The sequence below is a fragment of the Erythrolamprus reginae genome, chromosome 1 (genome assembly GCF_031021105.1).
Source record: "Erythrolamprus reginae isolate rEryReg1 chromosome 1, rEryReg1.hap1, whole genome shotgun sequence".
NCBI lineage: Eukaryota > Metazoa > Chordata > Lepidosauria > Squamata > Dipsadidae > Erythrolamprus > Erythrolamprus reginae.
In genome coordinates this window covers 62,428,371-62,449,606 of record NC_091950.1, presented here as the reverse complement: position 1 = coordinate 62,449,606, position 21,236 = coordinate 62,428,371, and the positions used below count along the sequence as shown (strand labels likewise).

At 36.4% G+C, this 21,236-nt stretch overlaps 1 long non-coding RNA gene across 2 annotated transcripts in view; it reads left to right on the top strand.

The window, feature by feature from the left end:
• Positions 1-20,402, top strand: part of LOC139157219 (uncharacterized) — a 30,894-nt gene extending 10,492 nt beyond the window's left edge. Inside the window, exons 1-4 of one of the 2 annotated variants that reach the window (XR_011557448.1) lie at positions 3,373-3,435; positions 3,854-3,924; positions 11,928-12,027; positions 19,673-20,402. This is a non-coding gene — a long non-coding RNA (uncharacterized lncRNA). Of the gene's footprint in view, positions 1-3,372; positions 3,436-3,853; positions 3,925-11,927; positions 12,028-19,672 lie in introns of those variants that run through there. The other variant, XR_011557447.1, reaches the window with a different exon arrangement.
• The last annotated feature ends 834 nt before the right edge of the window (positions 20,403-21,236 follow it).

Sequence of the window (21,236 nt, the reverse complement as noted above, 5' to 3'; positions counted from 1 at the left end):
GTGGCTGCCCCTGTAAAGAGAAGATGTAGGGGGTTCATCTGGTGATTAGCTATGAGTGACCTAATTCTTGTGCATTTCAGGGATTTAATTATAGCAAAGACAGTTAAGAAACCCTCTTGGTCTATAATTTAAGTGTTAAAAGTGTTAAAACACTTTTTAAAAACCCAGGTTCCAATATGAATCATTTCAAAAAATTATGCAACAAACATATTTGGGGTAGGCTGGCAATCTGCATATAAATCAAATAAAATATACTGCAAATCATCCGGAGAAGCAAAACTTGCCTTTAAAGCAAGAAGTGTTAATTGCCTTCACTTTAAATTCATTGCACAGAAGTTATTAAGCTGTGATACATGCAACAGAATTAATAAAAAAAAAACCAGAAATTAATTTTGAAACAAATCACTTGCAAAACTCAGATGTGCATTTTTCCAAGAAAGAAGATGCAGTTTCTTTCTTTCCAAGGGTGGGGGTGCGTAGGAGGGAAAGCTTTGCTAATCATTATTCAGGTCAAATTCTCACATTCGCACATTCTCACAGAACGGTTTAATCTCCAACATAAACTAAATGAGTTAAATCATAATATAATAGAAGATAAGAAAATGCTATCTTGTAAATTCAATGTCATATTTATATTGTGTTGTAGTTTAGTATCATTACATTTGTTAGCTATATTGATTTAAAAAAATCAATATAGTCAATTATTTATATGGGATTAATTTATCGAAAGCTAACATAAAGAGCATTACTTTTTCTTTATCTCATTAACTTATTTATTTAGGGCAGACCTGCACGTTAGGCCTATAAACCTAACAAACAGCCCTGTACAGTCTACCAGCATTTTGAAAATAGGAATAGCATTTAGATTCATATACTGCTTCACAGTGGTTTACAGCCCACTCTAAGCAATTTATAGAGTCAGCATATTGCCCCAACAATCTGGGTCCTCATTTAACCCACCTTGGAAGGATGTAAGGTCAATTCTGAGCCAGTAAGAATCAAACTACTGGCAGTTGGCAGAATTATTCTGCCAACTACTGCCCTGAAACTCATGCTTCTGAGTGCTTCCAAATCTCATTGCCACCACTAACTCTAGTGTAAAGCGACCAGCTTTTAAGATTGGAAAAGAGGGACATGATTGGGGGGGGGGGGAGTTTAGCCAAAGTTTAGCCAAAAAAAATTGCTCTCTTTTCCTCCATCCCTTTCTCTCTATTTTTCTCTCTTTCTCTCTCCCTCCCTCTTTATCTCTCTCTCTTCCTTCCTCTTTCTTTCTCTCTCCATCCTTCTTTCTTTCTCTCTTCCTTCCTTCCTCTCTTTTTGGCTCTCTCTTTCTCTCACTGTCTTTCTCCCATTCTACCTCTCTTTCTCTCTCACTCCCTTTCTTTCTTTCTTTCTCTATCTTCCTCTCTTTTCTCTCTCTCTTTCTCTCTCTTCCCTGCCCCAATGGTGCTCGGTTGGAGGCGAAGAAGGAAGAGTAGGTGGAGAGGTGCAGTGGGTCCGAAGGCTCAGTAGGTGCTTCCCTTCTCCCATGGAATTTCTGCCCAGCAGACCTGGACAGCCCCCTGTCCCCTCTTCCATGTTCCTCCGCTGCTCTTTCACACATCCCACCTGGCTCAAGACTGACATAGAAGGCCAGCTGCAGAGGGATGAAGGATGACCTCCCCCATCAGTTCCACTGCCCTGTTACTCAGCCACGCAGCTAGCCTTCCTCTTTGGAGCAGGGACGGGGAAGAAAGAGCAGCCAGCAGAGGCCTGGCTGGCCCTTAAGCTCCTCCTGGGCTGCAGGGCTGCAGCGCCAGGACATGACTGGGCCCGTCAGGGGGAGTGGCGGGGAAAACGGGTGGGCAAAGACCCTGCACAGCTGGTCTGAAGTCTGTGCAGAGACCTCCAGCCAAGCTGGATTGTGCAGGGAGGGCGAGGCAGCAGCAGAGAGCCCAGAATCCCCTCCCTCCAGCCTCTTCACAAGGGGGCTGGTTGGGAGGAAAAAAAGCGGGACATATTTCAAAGGGTGCAGGATGCAGGACAAATCATGAAAAGTCATGACTGTCCCGCTCAAATCGAGACATCTGGTCACTTTACTCTAGTGGTATTATTGCTCCAGGAGCCACCAAGCATCACTTCTACTAAAAAATTCTGAAATGCATAGTTCTATACAGAAGCAAATGTCAATCTGAAGCCATTGTTTGATTTGGAGACTTTGGCCTGTCACATATTATGAATTAGATTGTATTCGTGTTGTGGGAATTTAGGAGAGGTTTCATTCTTTTGATCTGTCTAATCTTATATATTCAATTTAAATTGTCAAACTTGTTTGCGCATTCAGAAAAATCAAGTGCAGCTTGTTTCTTTGTATGAACTTTGCAATATTCTAATATATTTAATACTATTCTTATGTTATTCCTTATTTTTCTCATTGGGAGACACCTGTTTTGATATGGATGAATTATCTCATTTAAAGGGAGGAGGAGGAAGAGGAAGAGGAGTATAAGGCTGTGATAGTGGGGAAGCTTGGAGGTTAAAAGGAGGAAGGGAGAGGCACTGGGAGGATTAAAGCCCTCCCTCCCTCTTCTTATTAAAGTTACTGTGGATATTAGTGAGAGGAAGTGCACTAGGAGCTTTTAAGTCCCTGGAAGTGTGGGCAGGAAGGGGTGGGGACTGACAGTAGTCAGTTTTACCAGTTCTTCAAACTGTGCAGAATCATAACAACTACTTCTCCTGAACCTCTCTGAACTGGTAGTATCCCACCCCTCCAATGGAACAACTTGACTCCAGAAATTGTGAATACTCTAATTCTGGAAGATTTTAAGAAGAGTTTGGACAACTATTTGTCTGAAATGGTATAGGGTTTTCTAACTGAGCAAGAGATTACACTAGAAGACCTCCAAGGTCCCTTCCAAGTCTGCTATTCTATAACTCTGCCTGATATCATTACATTGAAAACTTTTCTAACGGAAACACACAAACACACACACACACCTATACATATGCTTATATATATTTGGTATCTTTTAAAAGTATTGTTCAATCTTGGGGTAATTTAATTTTCTTTCAGTTGTGGATACTGTAACCAATTCCACCATTCTTTCCCCAAAGTGGATCTTAATCCAGCATGAATTAGAGTTTTCACCTTGGATAAAACAATTTACAGAATTTGTCACCATATTTATGAGCAAGTCAAAATGTATTTGAACAGCTGAAGCAAATACTTAAAACAAGCTTTGAAATTGGTGAATTTATCAGTTTTAAAATGCATCCTAAACCACATTTTGGTTGTAGCCTTGAATAGACAGGTGACAGCAGCCCTGGGCTGCATTACTGCTATGTTGCTTCTCTCTATGTACCAATCTTGGGGTAATTCTTGGTTCTCCAAACAGCTTCGAGAAATGCACCATTGGAGCACCATTTGAGAAAGACAGTGAATCCTGCAAAATACAAGTATGAGCTCTTGTTCGCACTTATATGAGGGTGGCAAAATATTCTGATTTCTCCAGTCTTATTGTGTCTATCAATAGCTGCCCAGAAGCCCCATTTAAGGTAACTCATTCCCTGAGGGTGGGTAGAGTTTGGGCAACAGATCATCTCCAGGGCTGTGATGAGGAATATCCATGCTATCTGGAAGACAAAGTGACTCAGATTTGAGTTGTATTCCAGCTGGGTATGTCCTAATGAACTGCCCAGGGACTCTCTTAGGAGTGGTGCATCAAACCTAGTGGTTTTTGATTGCTCAGTAGCTTTCAATGTTGTTGACTACAGTACTCTTCTGGATCAAGTATGGGCCTAGGAGTGGGAGGAACTGTGATCCAATGATTTATCTCTTTCCTCTGTATCAATGCTCATGTGTGTGTTTCCTCAGGGCTCAATGATCTACGCTTGCATGTCCAAATTCTTCATGGAATCACTGGTTGAGGTCATCTGCAAATTTGGGTACAGTATCATCAGTATCATATATAAATGCCTAACTGATAACATAGTAAAATTTTCAATTGCTAATTGCTAGAAGAAAACAATATCTGTTTAATATTCCCATTGGTTAAACTTTACCACAATAATATAATCTAGGTAACATTCCTAAAATCAAGCAATTAAAAGTATATTTAAAATGGATGAGCTCCTTGGTAACACTGTACTTAGAATATGTGACCAAATTGCTAAACTGTTATCATTTTAAGAAATATAGTCTTTTTTAAGTGATTTATCTTTATCATAGAAAATCATCATATTTTTATTTTCTTAGTGTATCTTAAGTATGTTTTTTTATTTCTTTGTCTCCATGTAACCGAAACTTTTAAGATGTTAAAAATAGAAGGCTATAGTTAGTTAATGGAATCATCAGATTCTGATTGTGTGTAGTTTGTATCTTCTTCTTTCTCCAATATTAATAGTATTGTCTCTGCCATGATTATTTCCCAAGTTCACACGTGCTATGCAAATTTATGGTGACATCAGATTTTAAGTTTATAACTATACACTAGAAAATCCCTTGAATGTGTTTTCTTCAAGATAAGAAATATCATGTTTATTTTTCTTCCTTTGTAACAAAATTCCTGCTTAATCTGTCCTTTATGCAATAAAAGATGTTGATTATATAATCAACCTATTTCATTGTCAGTAATTTATTGTTTTAGCAGGTTATGCAAAATGATTCTTTAATTATAATTCATGAGTCTAAATGAACTTTCTCGTGATAAAAAAAGGTTTAAATTCTAGATGATAATGTACTTCATGATACGAACTTAATTGGTGCAAGGAGGAGGTTCGTAAGACGAAAGGTTCGTAAGACGAAACATTGTTTCCCATAGGAAACAATGTAAAGTCAATTAATCCGTGCAACCAAAAAACCCCCCGCAAAAAAAGGCTTTCGGCGACTGCTGGGTAGCCGCGCGGCTGTTTTAAAAGGTGACAGCTGGCCTGGGGGGCTTCCCAGCACCCCCCGAACCCGGGTTCAGGGTTCGGAGGGGTGCTGGCAATCCCCCCAGGCCAGCTGCGACCTTTTAAAACACCCGCGCCGCTTCGCAGCTGTCTCCTGAAGCCGAACGCTAAAGCCGAACTTCTGCGTTCGGCTTCGGGAGACAGCTGCGAAGCGGAGCGGCTGTTTTAAAAGGTCGCAGCCAGCCTGGGGGGCTTGCCAGCACCCCCCTGAACCCGGGTTCGGGGTTCGGGGGGTGCTGGCAAGCCCCCCAGGCCGGCTGCGACCTTTTAAAACACCCGCGCCGCTTCGCAGCTGTCTCCTGAAGCCGAACGCTAAAGCCGAACTTCCGCGTTCAGCTTCGGGAGACAGCTGCGAAGCAGCGCGGGTGTTTTAAAAGGTCGCAGCTGGCCTGGGGGGCTTCCCAGCAACCTCCCGAACTGAACCCGAGGTTCAGCAAAATTTTGCCTCTTCTTACGAACTTTGTTCGAGTTACGAACCGGCGTTCGGGAGGCTTCTGGGAAGCCCCGCCGCCCGGCTGTCACCTTTTAAAACAGCCGCGCGGCTTCCCAGCAGTCTCCGAATGCCAGTTCGTAACTCGAAAAAAGTTCGTAAGAAGAGGCAAAATTTTTCTGAACCCCGGGTTCGTATCACGAGTTGTTCGTAAGACGAGGGGTTCGTATCTTGAGGTACCACTGTATAGCATAGACTAAGTCTTCTAGTAATTAATTACAGTCTCAAATTTCTTGATACTCCAGTATGGTTTAGCAAAGCCATACATTTCTAACATACTTTTATTTGTATAGGCTGTGTTTATAAAATCAACTTCTGGCTGTTTTTATAATGGAAAAATACATTTCATCTATTAAGGGTTTATGATTGTGTGTGTGTATGGAAATTACATGCTTTATCTGTGCCAATATTCAATATTGTTAAGAATAATATAATTCAGCTTATCTTGCAATATATACACAGAGATTTAATGTAAAAAAACCCTTGAGTTTAATACAATTTTATGAATCATCATAATCACATACAGCACATTGTATATAAGATGTCCAGTTAAACATGTACAAATTCAGGAGATGGAATACATAGATTCAATGTATAGTAGTGATTTTGGAATGGCAACTGTCTTAAGGTTTTTCTGCCTTATATGAAGGCAATATTTTATAACATCATAGCACTAGAAGATACTATGGAAGTCCATCTACTTGAAATGGGATCCCATTTGAGGCACATTGATATTTAGCTTTTTTCCCAGAATTCTTCAATTCTTAATTTTCTGAAGATTACCTTGTATTTTCATTTGGCAATGTTTCTCTCCTTTCATTTCGTATACTTTACCTTTTTCTATCTAGCATTTTAGGAAGGCTGCATGTATCCATGTTCTTCTCTTGTTTTTTCCCCCCACTCGTATTGGGGATTGCTTGCAATTCAGTTTCTTGTTTTGACTTTGTGAGGAAGATGGAGGGAAGATTGCTAAAAGCAATCCCATAAATGCTGTTTGGTTGATCACCTATTATAAGCAGGCTGCCAACTTTCCCAATCACAATAATGTAACCCCAGAGATGTTGCAACAGCTGTAACTTTGGGCATATTTTATTTATTTATTTATTCGATTTTTATGCCGTTCTTCTCCTTAGACTCAGGGCAGCTTACAACATATATCACAGGTCTTTGCATTTAGCACTGTTATAATTCCTAACATTTGCTGTGTGCATAGTTATTACTAGGTTTACTATTTACTTTAATTATGTAATTATGTGGAATTTCAAGTCTTCATCCTGACTTTGTGGTTTTTTGCTTGTGTTCCGCTTTGTTGGGCCCAGTGTCTGGTTGTATATTTAGTTTAGGACTTTTGTGAACCTCCTATTTTGTCCTGAATTAATATCATCCTGATTAGACTGATAAGGTGTCTACAAAATACATTTTTTCCAGGTTAGTGAGAAATATCCCATTTCTTCCAATATGTTATTCATGAAATAATATAGGTCTATATACACATAATTCTGCTTTTTAAAAAAATCTGAAAAAATTTAATTTTGAGCAAATATTAACTGGCTGAACCTGCTTATTTAATCCAAAACAGAGTCTGAAGCAAGTCTCTTTTATTATACCATATAATTGTTACTTTTATTTAGAAGATTATTTATTTAACACTTGATTCCTTTGTCTTATTTAAGTTAATAAAGTTATTATTACTAAAATGTAGATTTTTTTTCTGGTTGTTCAGCATGGTTATCACCACCTTTTATTCATCCATGTACACAAATCTAGCCTTCATATTGCCCTTTGAGGTAAGCAAAATTGAACAGAATGCATAAATATGACAAGACAAAAAATAAAGGAAGGAGAAAAAAGCCACAAGGTAACAAACAAGTGAAAGAAATGCAGCTAAATCTAGTTTATTACCAGTATTGATGTATAGCTCACTACATCTTTCTTTATCTTTCCCTCTTTGCAAACCATTATTGCTACCTTCAGGTTTATTCTATAAAATTATTTATCTCTTTCTAAGGATTCCATGATTTTATTCAAAATTTCTAACCCTTTCCCTATTCTTCAAGCCTTTCAGTCTTCCTTCAAATATTTGCTTTGCAATTCAGAGCTCATTCATTCTCACAGTGTGTGCTTCCTCCCCCTCTACACACGCAAACCTATCCTTTTTGTATCCTGCCCACATTCATTCATTTATCACTTACTCATTCTTAACAATATCTGTTATTTTTATCAGACATGTTTTAAAATATTTCATTCCTATTACATTCTCCTGAAATTTTTACTTCTCACTTTCATGTAATTAAATAGAAGGAAATAACAATTTTAAAAGCCTGCCTCCCCTTTTTTATTTCTTTCAACAAGCTGTCCTTCAGTTCAAGTGACCATATATCTCTTTAACATGCTGTCAAAATTTCTAGGTTTTTTTTCCCATCCATTTTCTCTTTGGTAAATATTTTATTAAAATACACAAGTTCAAACATCTGTAATTATTCTGTTATTTATCAGAAATTTGCAACAATGGACAGAAACAAATAGAAACAAATTTAACAGGGAGAAATGTAAAGTCATACATCGAGGTAAGAAAACAAAAGAAACCTGACAGAATGGGGAAGATCTGGCTCAAGAACCGTATGCATGATAAGAACTTGAATATGTTAATGAACCTATGTTTTTTATTTATATTTATATGTGCCATTTTTACATCTTTGCTTATCTATTGTATATTTGCCCAGAGTCTCCTTGGGTGAGATAAATTGCAATATTAATCTGATTCTTAATTAAAATGTTCAATAAACAAATAAACAAAATGTTTAATAAACTATAAATTTATCCTGTAATTGTTTTCACCCTTCTTTAGAAGTAAGACTCATAAAAGGGGAATTGTGATTAGATCTGGATAGTTCCTTGTTCTGTTAGTTTTGAGAAGAATTGTGATGCTAGTTCCTAAGAGGAAAGCTATGTAAGTAAAAACAAAACAACATTTTTGTTATTAAAAATTCAAAGGTCTGTATATTTTTGTTCCATCCTAGGAAGTATAGAGTAGAAGAAAGATTTCCTTTCCATTAAGATTGTGCATATTACTTATGACCCAAGGGATGACACAATATATTGGGTAATCATAACAGCAACAACAATAATAAATGTCATTCATAGGCATTCATGCCTGAAGGCCACATGGCATACTATAAAGTAACGAAAAGCATTTTATAATAAAGAAACCCCAGGAGTTTGTAAACAAAGTTCCCCATTCTATTCTACCCACTCAGGAGCACTAAAGTTGAAAGCCTACCAAAAATTTGCAATGAAATTAAATCCCCAAAGTTGTGTTCAGCTTTCTGAGATAATAAGCCTATGGAATTTGGATTCAGAGCATAACAGATTTCAGATAGAATGATCATAGGATGAAATGTCTCCATTGAAAAATGGAGACTGAACTGGAGGATTTTAAATTGATTTATCCTCCGGATATATAACCAAACAACACAATATTTTTTATTTGTTATCAGGGGTGGGTTCTAATTTACCTCACTGCCATTTCACATCCTCCTGTGCCACAAGGCCATGCCTCGTGGGCCTACATTCCCTTTGCATGCACATGCATGCACAAGAGCAAACAATCAGACCCCCCCCCCCAAAAAAAATAAAAACAAGATGGCGACGCATGTGTGTGCAGAAACCTGGCTTCTGAGCAAGTGCAGAAGGGGAAAAAACCAAAAAAGTTCCAAAAGAAAATAATTTAAACATTTTTTTAAAAAAAAGATGGTGGCCTCCAGGGACCAGCACCGACCAATCCAGTTCCATGATGTCACTGTGACAGCACCAGCAGGTTGCTACTGGTTTGAACTGAGAGGAACCCACCTCTGCCTGTTATCAGTTGACAGTGAGTCCTAAATTTGAATTTAACTCTTAATGACAATATGGACACAACCATCTGGCATCTGTAGCAACTATTTAGAATATTATGAGGTTACCTTCTTCCAAAATGTCCAACATCCATTTTTGTATTCCTATCCAAAAAAGGAGAGAACTGACTCTTTGATTTTGAGCAAGCACAAAGTTGTCAAGTTCCTGTCACCTTCAAAAAAAAGGAGAAAAACAACAGAGGTACAAATAAAGCAAAACTAAAGACCTAGCTCATATCCTTTCTACAGAATGTGGGAAAAACCTCTGGATAATATGGCTGGGGTATGGAAAATTGTCCCACCATGCACCAGTATTTTAGGATTTAAACTGCAGAATATCACCCTGAAAGTCTAGAATGTTTATTAATATAAACTCTAGATAATGTATAGACAAGGCCTGTTTCTTGTTGTTATTATGCATAATGTGATGGATCTTGTGCAGGACAGAAAAATAATAGCTGTCAGGAATCCTGACAGCTGCATAGAAAATAAATGTGGATGAATACAAACTGAGGGTTCAGTCTGGAGGAGGTTGGTTTTTTTTAACCTTAAAAGTCCATTTTGACTTAATCATCTGGACTTGTGGAATTATCATTTGCCATGTAATAGGTTGATTTACTAATCTGTCTAAGACTTTCAGGCAGAAAAGGTTCCCTGAGTGAATGATTGAGCAAAGGCAAATAATTTCTGGATTTAACAAAATATATCACTTTACAAAATTTAATCTCTTTCAGTTATATCTTCCTTAAAATTGTTGTTATAACTCATTCATATAAGCAATTTTAAACACTTGTAAAAAAGGTAGATCTGACTTATTTCCTTGCATTTTAAAGTTAAAATAAAATTAGGGTTGTACTTAGTTTTGTATCAGTCAGAAAGCCAAATGACCATCCATTTCCAGTCATCTATTCATTCAAAGTATTTCCTTCCTTCCTTCCTTCCTTCCTTCCTTTTTTATATCAGAAATTATGTTCCCTTTTGTTTCCTTTATTGGGACAGCGTTCTCCTATTGTGAAGAAAAAATGCCTTAACTTTTACAATTTCCTGGTCACCGCTAGAAAGTCATGGTGGCCTTCTTCTGGCTTTGATGTAATTTAATTTAATTTAATTTAATTGACTTCTGTGCCACCCAATCCCAGTGAGACTCTTGATGTAGCCTTTCTTACATTGTGGAATTCATTCAAATGAACATTAATTATTGTCATTGTAACTTCCAGGCACTGTGAAGAAATTTAGACTTCAATTTTTCTTTTCTCTTTCTTTTTTTACTACCTCTATCATTCTTTGACAATTTTCCTCTTTTACAGAAAAAAATATTTATTTGATTTGACTATGAAATGTGATACTTTGGACCTTTCAGGCAGTTTCCTATTTGCATGTACACTAACTTTAATACCATTAAGCTCACTTACTAGTTTCACTACAATTGTGCACCAGATTATATTAATTAATTAAGATTAAAACTAGAGTTACCAAGACCAGTTGTTCTGGGCCCAAATGCCTGTGTAAGGGTAATTGATAAGAACCATTACAATAACTTCTCCTTTGCATGCCATTCTGCCTAAGTGATCAAAAGCAAGTGGACCACTTATACATTTTCTAAATGAATAAGATAGTTATATTATTTCGTGATTCAGGTATTTTCCACAGCCACATGAATTAGATGTTAATATTAGTATTTGTAGATGATAATAACTTGGTACAGCAGTATCAAAAATGAGAGGAAAGCTTCCCAAAGTCATCTGGGAATTTGGTAGCTTGTAAATTTAACAATATGTGAATAATTGTTATTTAAATCATCTATGAAAGTAAGTCATTAAATGCCATCAAATTGCTAAGAAAAGTTAGTGCCCTGATTAATGACCCAGGATAACAACTAAGTGCATGATTGCTTGGTGTGTCTATCATAGTACCTTCCTATCACATGCTTCATTTCAAGCTGTTACGTAGAGTCAATAAGATCTGATGGCTATCAGAAGAAATTTACAATTACTCTGGACCATGATGTCCACACATTTCTTAAAACTACTAATGCTTAAAGTATAAAAATTCTTACCCTCCAAACTTTTCCTAGGGGAATAAAATGCAGAAATGAGACTGAGGAATGCTAAATTAAAAACATATTGTATGCTGTGTTCAGAAGGACAAGAGGTAAATGCTTAACTTACAATAAACAACACAAATTATGTCACTTCTGAATTTTCCCAAGAGTTACATCACTGATTCATGTCCCAAGATTAATGCATTTTCTAATATCGCTGATTGTGAGTAAAGAATTTACTGACATTGCTTCACTTAGTGGGTGTGGATTTTTTGAGTGCAATAGGAGTTTCACTCAATGAACAGTTGTTTGCGAATTGTTTGCTAATAGAATCAATAAAAGCTATTACCATTAATCATACTGTATTTTTGGCTTAAAATAAAAAACCTTTTGCTATTCTATATTGATGTAGATATATATTACACTCAGAGAGACATTTGTGCCATTTTGACCAATTATTGCACTGAATTTGAAAAGCATAAATCTCTCTCTGTGTGTATGTGTGTGTGTGTTTCTCTCCCCGCCCATGTTGACATTTCTCTCTTTTTTTTTCTTTCTCCTTCCACAAACACAGACCTGGATTTGTTGCAAGGAGAGAAAGGAATGGAAAGCGAGGGGAAATGATGTGGGAGAATGATCTACAGATGAAGACTATGAACAGCATGTAGTTTTAGGTGGGAAATAGACATTCTTGGCAATAGTTTTTATTTTTGTGATTTTGAAAAGCAAAATTGGATTAGGTTGGCTTTTTGTGTAAACAATCAGGACCCTTCTTGCTTTATGTTCTTTATTTTTGGTTGTCATAATAGATAAAATATGATATCTGATTCCTCCATTTATGTTGTGATTTAGGATAAATGTTTAATTGCTAATACTTCTAGGTCTGATAATTAATCAGTCCAAAGCTTTCTTATCAAATGTGTTTCCATTGGGAATATCAAATGCAAAGACTCCATAATTAGTCTAAGCTCTTCTTGATCTCATTCTTACCAGGATATTAAAGCTAAACATTCTGATATCAAACAACAGCTTTGTTGAAAAGAATGCCTGAATAATCATATTGCAGAATCAGATGGGAAGTTCAATTCTTCCAATCTTGATTATATTTTCACCTTGCAAATAACACCAGAGAAAAGTAATGAAATAAACGGAAGTTTTAGTTGTAGCTTTACAAGGAGATTATTATGTGTTATGACTCATCAAGCCAGCTAATTTTCTAAGTATGTTTCTGATAAACTTTAACATAGTAACAATGGCATTCCAAAAGAGATACATCTGGATAGTGTTTTACAAATGACTTTGATCTGCAGATACTGTATATCCAGAGACATTTCAAAGAAAAATATCTTGTTCTGAACATGCCTTTGGGGCATTCCTTTGGCCAGCAGGAAAAATGATAGTGCTTGTCCAGATGTCCAGAACTCTGGTAGTGAACTAAAATGAATTTGGAGCAATACTTTATATGTTTATATCTTTGCATCCTTTACATGTACAAATGGTACATAGGGATGTTAGTTATGGCAAAAGCCCTGGTTTAGCAGAAGCTATTTCAGTGGATGAATGAGGAGAACAAGACATTTTTGTGTTGGGAACATGCTTAAGGTATATGAATTAAAGAAACAATATGAATGGATAGGAACAGAAAACAGTAATAAACAAAATGAAACATTAGCAAAACCTGATAGAACCTTTCACCAACGCCATACTCCTGAACAAGACAATTACATTCAATCCTGTTTATTCAGTATGATGCCTTGGACATTTGTTATCAGCTTATGGAATGGCCAGAATATTATGATTCCAAAATAAGGAAAAAGCCTATTTGTTTCAGAATGTTATGAGATAAAGCAACAGTAAAATTCAGGAAAACAAAGTATTCATAACAATTGATCTAGAGACTCCGTATAACTGAGATTAAAACATGACATCTTCCTGAGTGTGTTTACCAAACAAGACTTCTTTATTATTTATTATTTATTAATTGGATTTGTATGCAGTCCCTCTCCAAGGACTGAGGGCGGCTCACTAAACAAGCCAATCAGTTTCCAGTCACAATACAAAGTGTTGGTTATGACCTATAAAGCCCCTCATGGCATTGGACCAGAATATCTCCGGGACCGCCTTCTGCTGCACGAATTCCAGAAACCAGTTAGATCCCACAGAATGGGCCTTCTCCGAGTCCCGTCAACTAAACAATGTCGTTTGGCAGTACCCAGGGGAAAAGCCCTCTCTGTGGCAGACCCGGCCATCTGTAACCAGCTCCCCCCAGAGATCAGAATTGCCCCCACCCTCATTGCCTTTTGTAAGCTCCTTAAAACCCACCTCTGCCGTCAGGCATGGGGGAACTGAGATATTCCTTCCCCCTAGGCCTATACAATTTATGCATGGTATGTTTGTGTGTATGTTTGGTTTTTAATAAGGGTTTTTTAGTGGTTTTAAATAATAGATTTGTTACATGCTATTTTTATTATTGTTGTTAGCTGCCCCGAGTCTACAGAGAGGGACGGCATACAAATAAATAAATAAATAAATAAATAAATAAATAAATAAATAAATAAATAAATAAATAAATAAATAAATAAATAAATAAATAAATAAATGTATGAATGTATGAATGTATGAATGTATGAATGTATGAATGTATGAATGTATGAATGTATGAATGTATGAATGTATGAATGTATGAATTAATGAATTAATGAATAAATAAAATATTTCCAAGCAATAAACTGTATACAGATAGTCCTCAAATTATAACATTGGTTTTACATAGTTCAGAATTATGAAAGCCTCAGAAAGGATGCTTTATGGCTTATAAGCCACTTCTGGACATTGCAAAATATTGCATCACCACACTGTAGTCATATGAGCACAGATACTGCCAAGTATCTCACAATCATGTTGCAATCATATTCCAATCTTCTCTGCTGGTTTCCACACAAAGTCAGAGGTAGCTGGCAAGTAAAGTTGCAAGCTGTTGTCATTTGCCAAAGGGAATCTCTCTTGTCTCTGAGACTTGGCTGAAAGAGCTTTGTGCTTTGTGCAGTGAGCTGAATTGCTTTGGCAAAGTGCAGAAATGGAGCTGAATTCCTGAAGATTTCAGTTTCCTTCTTGTACTAAAAGAGCTTCCTTCCATACATGGAGAGGAGATGGTGTGCTCCAGAAATGAAGCTGAAATTGATGCTGTGCATAACCAATTATGGTTATAAGTTAACAAGAAAAACCTAAAAAAAATATTACAAACCTTTGAGAGTTAATCAACAACCAGAAAACATCACTAGTTAATTAACAGGAACATAGCCCTTTTATTTATTTTGAGGAATTATCTTAGGTATATGTTATTTGTGTCATAATAAGAAGTAGGAGATCAAAGACATAAAGAATGCCTTTATGGTGAAATTTTGATATAAAGTAGTATTGCATAAATGAAGTTAATTAATCTATGGAATTCATTGCCACAAGAGATAGTGATGGCTGTAACTTATTTTAAAATGGGATTCGATAAATTAATAGAGGTCAGGCAAATCATTATTGCTTCTCTTGAAAGAAATATTGTTAATGGAAAATAAACCAATAATAGCAACAACATCAAGGAATCCAAAATAATACCCTAGTTGGAAAGAGAAGCTGATAGATACCAAGGGTTTGCTTCTGAACACAAAGATACATGTTCACTATGTTGGAAACCAGGGTATTGATGTTCCAGGGTATTTATGTTCCTGAATTGAATAATTCAGCTTCTTCTAAAAATGCACATTTTTCCCTCTGTATTTTATCAATTCTTTTAAATGATTCCTTTATTCTAGAGAACTATTGCTTTGTTCTGTCCTGCCCAAATTTGATGCCTTTGACATATGACAAACTGACGGAGCTATTCAACTTTCTTTCATAGGTACTTTTTTTCCTTTTCTCCTGAAGGGCAAGTTCATTTGTTCACGGTTTTTTTCTGAGGAGTTGCCAGCTTCCAGAGGCAAAATTAGCACAGGATGACTTCATGCACAGAACATGCTGGGCCTGACTATGAACAGGACTCCTGAATAAACAAACCTGTGAAGGCAAGGTCTTCTATCAGCTGTGCTGATAGGCAGAGTTTATGATAAACTTTATCTTGCAAAAGGGGGAGCGAGCAATCTCAGAGTCTAGCACCAGATATTATGTAGAGATTGATGGGTTTTTTGACTGCTTTCTTCCTCTGTCATATCACATTAAACAAAATAAAGCTGGCTGCTTGCCTCACTTATTTATAACATCGCAGGAAACTTGGAATGACTTATTAAAGGACAGAAATAGTTCTCTTCCCTCAGAAACAGATTTGATTCTGCCAAGATACACAGTGGCTGGCTGTGTACAAGAATGGAATGACAACAACAGAAAAAGCCTCCTACGCAAAAGGTTACAAAAACATACTTTGCCTGGCTTCCCATCATGAACAAGACACTTGTGCTCCTGCTTTGATTCCAACAAATGGCTATCTCAGAGGGATTGCATCGTCCTTGGATCTCTGTCACAGCTTGATCAATCTGAGGAACAGAAGGGGGGAAATACATTAAAAAGACCGATTGATGTATTTATTTCAGTTCTGATAGCTTGAATGTGTTCATGACTTGGACTTGGAATGTATTTTCATATTTAATTGTATGTTTGCTACTAACAGTGGATGAGGATTGAGACTGCAATGAAAAAGGAAAAGTTGGCTTACATTCTTGCTACTTAATACAGCAGGGTATCTATCCTTAAATACTGTGAGGGCCATATTTAGTATGACAGTGATTATGAAGTGCTAAGAATTCAAACTGAGGCTTATTGAGAAGTTTGCCTGGCATCTTTCTTGAAAAGAAGCAGTTAATCTGCTATCTAATTTGGTGGGAGGCACTATCATATTTATTCCCAATGGATAGAAGCTAGGACTGGTTAATACAGCAAATGTTGAGTGGGAGAAGGAACTAAATAGATTCCAGTAGAATCACTGTTAGTAAGTTGGTAAGTCATGTTCTACTTTTGATGACTTCATGGACTATAGCATGCCAATCTCTCTTGTCTTCAATTGTCTCCCAGAGTTTGTCCAAATTCATGTTCCTTGCATCAATGACACTATCTAACCATTTATCTTCTGCTATCCCCTTCTCTTTTTGCCTTCAGTGTTTCCGAACATCAGAGTCTTTTCTAATGACTTCTCTATTCTTATTTGGTGGCCAAAATATTTCACTTTCAGTTTCAGTATCTAGCTTTCTGAAGAACAGTTAGGCATGAGTTATCTTACTCATCTTAGCAAAAAGTAATCTCATTCCCTCTTTCAATTAAAGGTACAGATATATTTTCAGTGAATAAAACATTTTCTTCCGAATGTCAGTAATAGGTCAAGAAAATTTGGTTTCTAAGGAAATTTGTGATAAAGCCTTGTCACTAGAAATGGAGCTGACTCATTTTTTAAAGAGAGAAAAAAAGTTCTTACATTCCTCCAATTCTATACATGTAAATACAATGATTTCCAATAGAGAATTTTCTATTTATGTGAAGAGGCTCTCTGTGGATAGAAAAAGCTAACTTAACATAGATAGAAAAGAAAATGATAGCTTTTACTGGACTGTATAGTACTCATTTTCTGGAAATCCTTCAAAACTTGGTTACTTCAACAGGCCTAAGGATTTCAAGAGAACAGTGATCTTCTGAGGGGGGCTATACTATTTATAATATCAAATTATAAATTATAAATAGTCTTTCTTAATATAAATTTTGATTACATACTACTCACATTAAGAAGAAAACATTTTGTTCACCAAAGAAATACTTTGTATGATGCATGTTTTTGGTCTTATTGTTTGTTTTAGCTCTATACTGAAGTAAGCCAGCGTACCTGGAATATTTCTGATTGGATATGAATATTGGATTTCCCCCTTACCTGCTTTATAGAGAATCTAAGAAAAAGTTCATTAGATGCTCAGCTATGATAGTGAACTGGACTTCAGCAGAATTAAAAGCCCTTAATAGGAAGATTTTAAAAATAATGACAATGAATCATATGTTCCATCCATACAGCAATGTTTGATGATCTTTACTTATCAGTGAAAATAGGTGGGTGTAGAATGCTGTAAATGCAGTTGAAGAAGAAACATTGGGAAACTACTTGCAAGACAATAAAGAAAATGCATTGAAGATGGTATACCAGGAAGGTTTATCAAAGACAGGAGAGACCATACTGGCCTACAAAAAAGACTAAATAGAAAGAAAACATGGCAAGGCAAAGTATTACTCAGCCAATAAAAAGAAAAAAAGAGAAAGAAAGAAAGAAAGAAAGAAAGAAAGAAAGAAAGAAAAAGAAAGAAAGAAACCCTATCAGAAAATCAGATAATAACAAGACCTGGTAATGTCTAAGAGCAGGAAAGTTGAAGAAGGCAGCAAAGGTCTAATTCTGCCTTCACAATTCCTAGAAGATAACAAGAGACAAATTCCTCTATAAAAAAGTTGAAGAAACAGTAGACCACCAAGTTGGCTGCCACAAGAACATCACACAAACTGATTACAAACAGTGAGATGACAAAGTAGCAATAATGGTAGATTCTCCCTCCTCCCCCATTCAACGTTATCCCAGTGTTAATTGCCTTGTTGGCATTTCTTCCACTGAGTTTGGACTTTAGAATAATTTTAACTCTTAAGATGTATTCAACGTGTTTGATGATGTCCGATTGAAGGATGGCCAGGTATTCAGAGTGATCTTCTTCCAGATGTCATTGTTTTATTATGGAAGCAATGACATCCATAACAAAAACTGTAATAGAAAAAATAGTGTTTTCCTCATTGCCACCATTACTTTATTTTTAACAAACATAATGAACTGCTTCCTGGATATTCCTTCCAGCAAAATTTCTAGCTATCTTGGAAATAGTGAATGTTTACTTCACAGCTCAACTGCTTCCTAATCATCAGGCTCAGTTGCTCAAGTTTGGCATGCTGTGGTTGCTGTGATGATTAAACAGATAAGGGATGAGGACTGCACAAAAGACTTTCTAAGAAGTGACTGTCAAACCAGGGTATGGCAACTTTGCTTACAACTTGGTTTTACCTACTGTGCTTTTTCTTGACTTGATGGAATAATAGCATTGTAATGGTTTGCTTGCAGGCATTCAATTAAACACCAGCAGTGACTCTGCAGGGTACAGATTTTATACATCTGAAGGATATACAACTAAAGAAAATGATTTTACATTTTCTTTAATGTCCCCCTTCCCATGACTCCATGATATTATTAAAATATTGGTTTCAGACTGATCTCTGCCTATTTTGTCTGCAATTTATTTGTAGTATCCAGTTTTACAACCCTTGGAAACTAAGCACCCATGAATATACCACACTGGTTCTTGATTATGCTCAAGGACATGTGCACAGCAGAATAAATCAGAGGTGTTTTTGAATGGGCAAGCACTATGAAAATCCCAAGGCTAAAGAACAATATAATGAATGATCAACATTTATACTTTGCTGTCTAGGCAGGGAACCTGTATAATACACCAGATATGTTTTCTTGAGATGAATCTAGACAAGATAGAAGTACTCAAAGAGAGAAGTATTGCACACAACAAAGACAAATGAAAGCATGTTATTCACTGTCCTAGTATTCCATGGTCATCCTGAGGAAGAAGAATTTTTATATTTCTTAAAATCAGTGCTGAAGGCTTGTATGTAAAGATTCTTTATAAATTACCTCATATATGAGAACTTCTGGTTACTATTAGAATATATGTTATATAAAGCTTTTATGTTATTATGTCTATCTATACACTGCCCAGAGTCATTCTGTGCGGGAGATTGGTGATCTGTAAAGACACTAGATAGCTAGATAGCTATGATAGCTAGGTAGGTAGGTTGGTTGGTAGGTTGGTAGGTTGGTTGGTAGGTTGGTAGGTTGGTAGGTTGGTAGGTTGGTTGGTTGGTAGGTTGGTAGGTTGGTAGGTAGGAAGATTAATGTGCTTTACACATCAATTAGCAGATGCCTCATCAAACAGCCTTCTTCATGATTTCTTGAACTTTTACAAAAAGACCCAAATGCTGAGTAAATAATTAGTGTTTAAATCAGTTTGTGTGGGCATATTTATTGGTGGGCTTGACGTGAGGGTAGATCAGACTAATAATTATTTTTCCATTCTTTCTTTTTTTTTTCCCTCTGTCATTTTTTGAACCAAAATGACATGTATTCTTGAATTCACAGAGGAAGATTCAATATATTGATTAATGCACAGAGGGGACTGCAATATATTGATGACAAAGTTAGTGTTTCCTGGTTACTGTACAGAATAAAAGCCATTAATATTTTTCTCCTTTCAGATTATTTTGTCTCCAGAATTACTGCCCTTGATTTCAAGGGCAGGTGGGATCATAGGTGGGATCAAGGACACAAAGTGTGGAAAGACAGCAGGAAAAGTCTGTTTATACAAATATGTTCCAGGTGCAGTGACCCGGTCTTGCCCTTCAAATGGTCACACTCCCAGGCTGACAGAATGACAAAGTTCAGTTTACAAAAAGACAATGATTTCACTACCACAGTCAAGCCACAGATGGCCTGGACAGAAAGAAAACAACAACAACTGAAATAAGGTTCCATTTTGAAACTTTTTGCAGAAGTACTTTTCTTTCTGTTGGTACTTTTTCAAGAAGGATATCAATTTAATATACTCATGTTTAGTTTCAATATACTTTTATATTTAAAACAATTTCTAATTAATAAATAATACATAATAACAATTGTTGTACTAAAACAATGCAATAACTCTATGTTCACTGCATTAAGGAAATGAAGTCACAGATCCTTAATATATATAATACAAAATATTTATGCCCTCTTCCTTCTTCCATATTTATGCAAAATATTTATGCTCCTCCTCCATGTCATAATCTTCAGTTTTAAATAGTCAAGATGTACTTATTCTCTGTTAAATTCCTGACCAATTGGACCAATAATCACTGGTAAGAGGGTGAGGTTTTTTCCTCCTGTATTATGACTTGTGGTGTATTTTAATGAAGATTTGTCATTGGCCTGCTGATAGACTATATTTTTCCTCAATCCTCATGTAATAAAAGATAATCCTTGCATCATGATGGTGCACTGTCTGTCTTTTTTTTCTAGTTTGTTGATTTTGCATCCAATATATTCAGTTATAACAACACCCATGCTACACATTAGTTGGTTTGTTTCTTGCAGTAAGATAGCAAAAGTTGAGTTACCATGGGGCCCAAGAAATGCATTTGAAGAAAGCTGTTGATTCTCAAGAAATACAAGTGAAGAAAACCAGTTTCATTTTGTGGGCCGAGATTAAGAATAAGAATCATTTTCTCATCTCTTTAACAATGAGGACCAAAAAACCCATCACTTTCTCCCTCTTGATCATAGTATAAAAAAGGTTAATAATGCAGCTCTTATCACTGAGAGTAATATTTCCCAATGACCCTTTCCAGGAAGTGGAAAACATTTGGAGAAGGACAGAAGAATTATATAGACTAAAATAGCTAAATGAAATGGCAGTTTCATGGAATCCCAACTAGAAAAGGGTATTTTCAGTAGTCACCATGCCGCCACTGTTAGTGTTTGATGAGGCCCAAGGATGATCTGTATGACAGTCTGTTTCTATTGAGCAAGCCAGAAAATAAAGTCACCATCTGTGGATTCTGGCTTCAAACACATTCTTGTCTATTCCCTCTTCTCAGTATTTCTATGTCCATTGTGTATTTTGAGATAGGGAATTAAAGCAGATATCCTTTTTGGATACAAGCCAGCATAACGACCAGCCTGGCTGACATGCTGTCTATGTAGATAAAATATACACTCATCTTGACAGCACACACCAACATTATTTCATTGTGGCTTGGCGTATGCTCAGCAGTGGCATCTTTT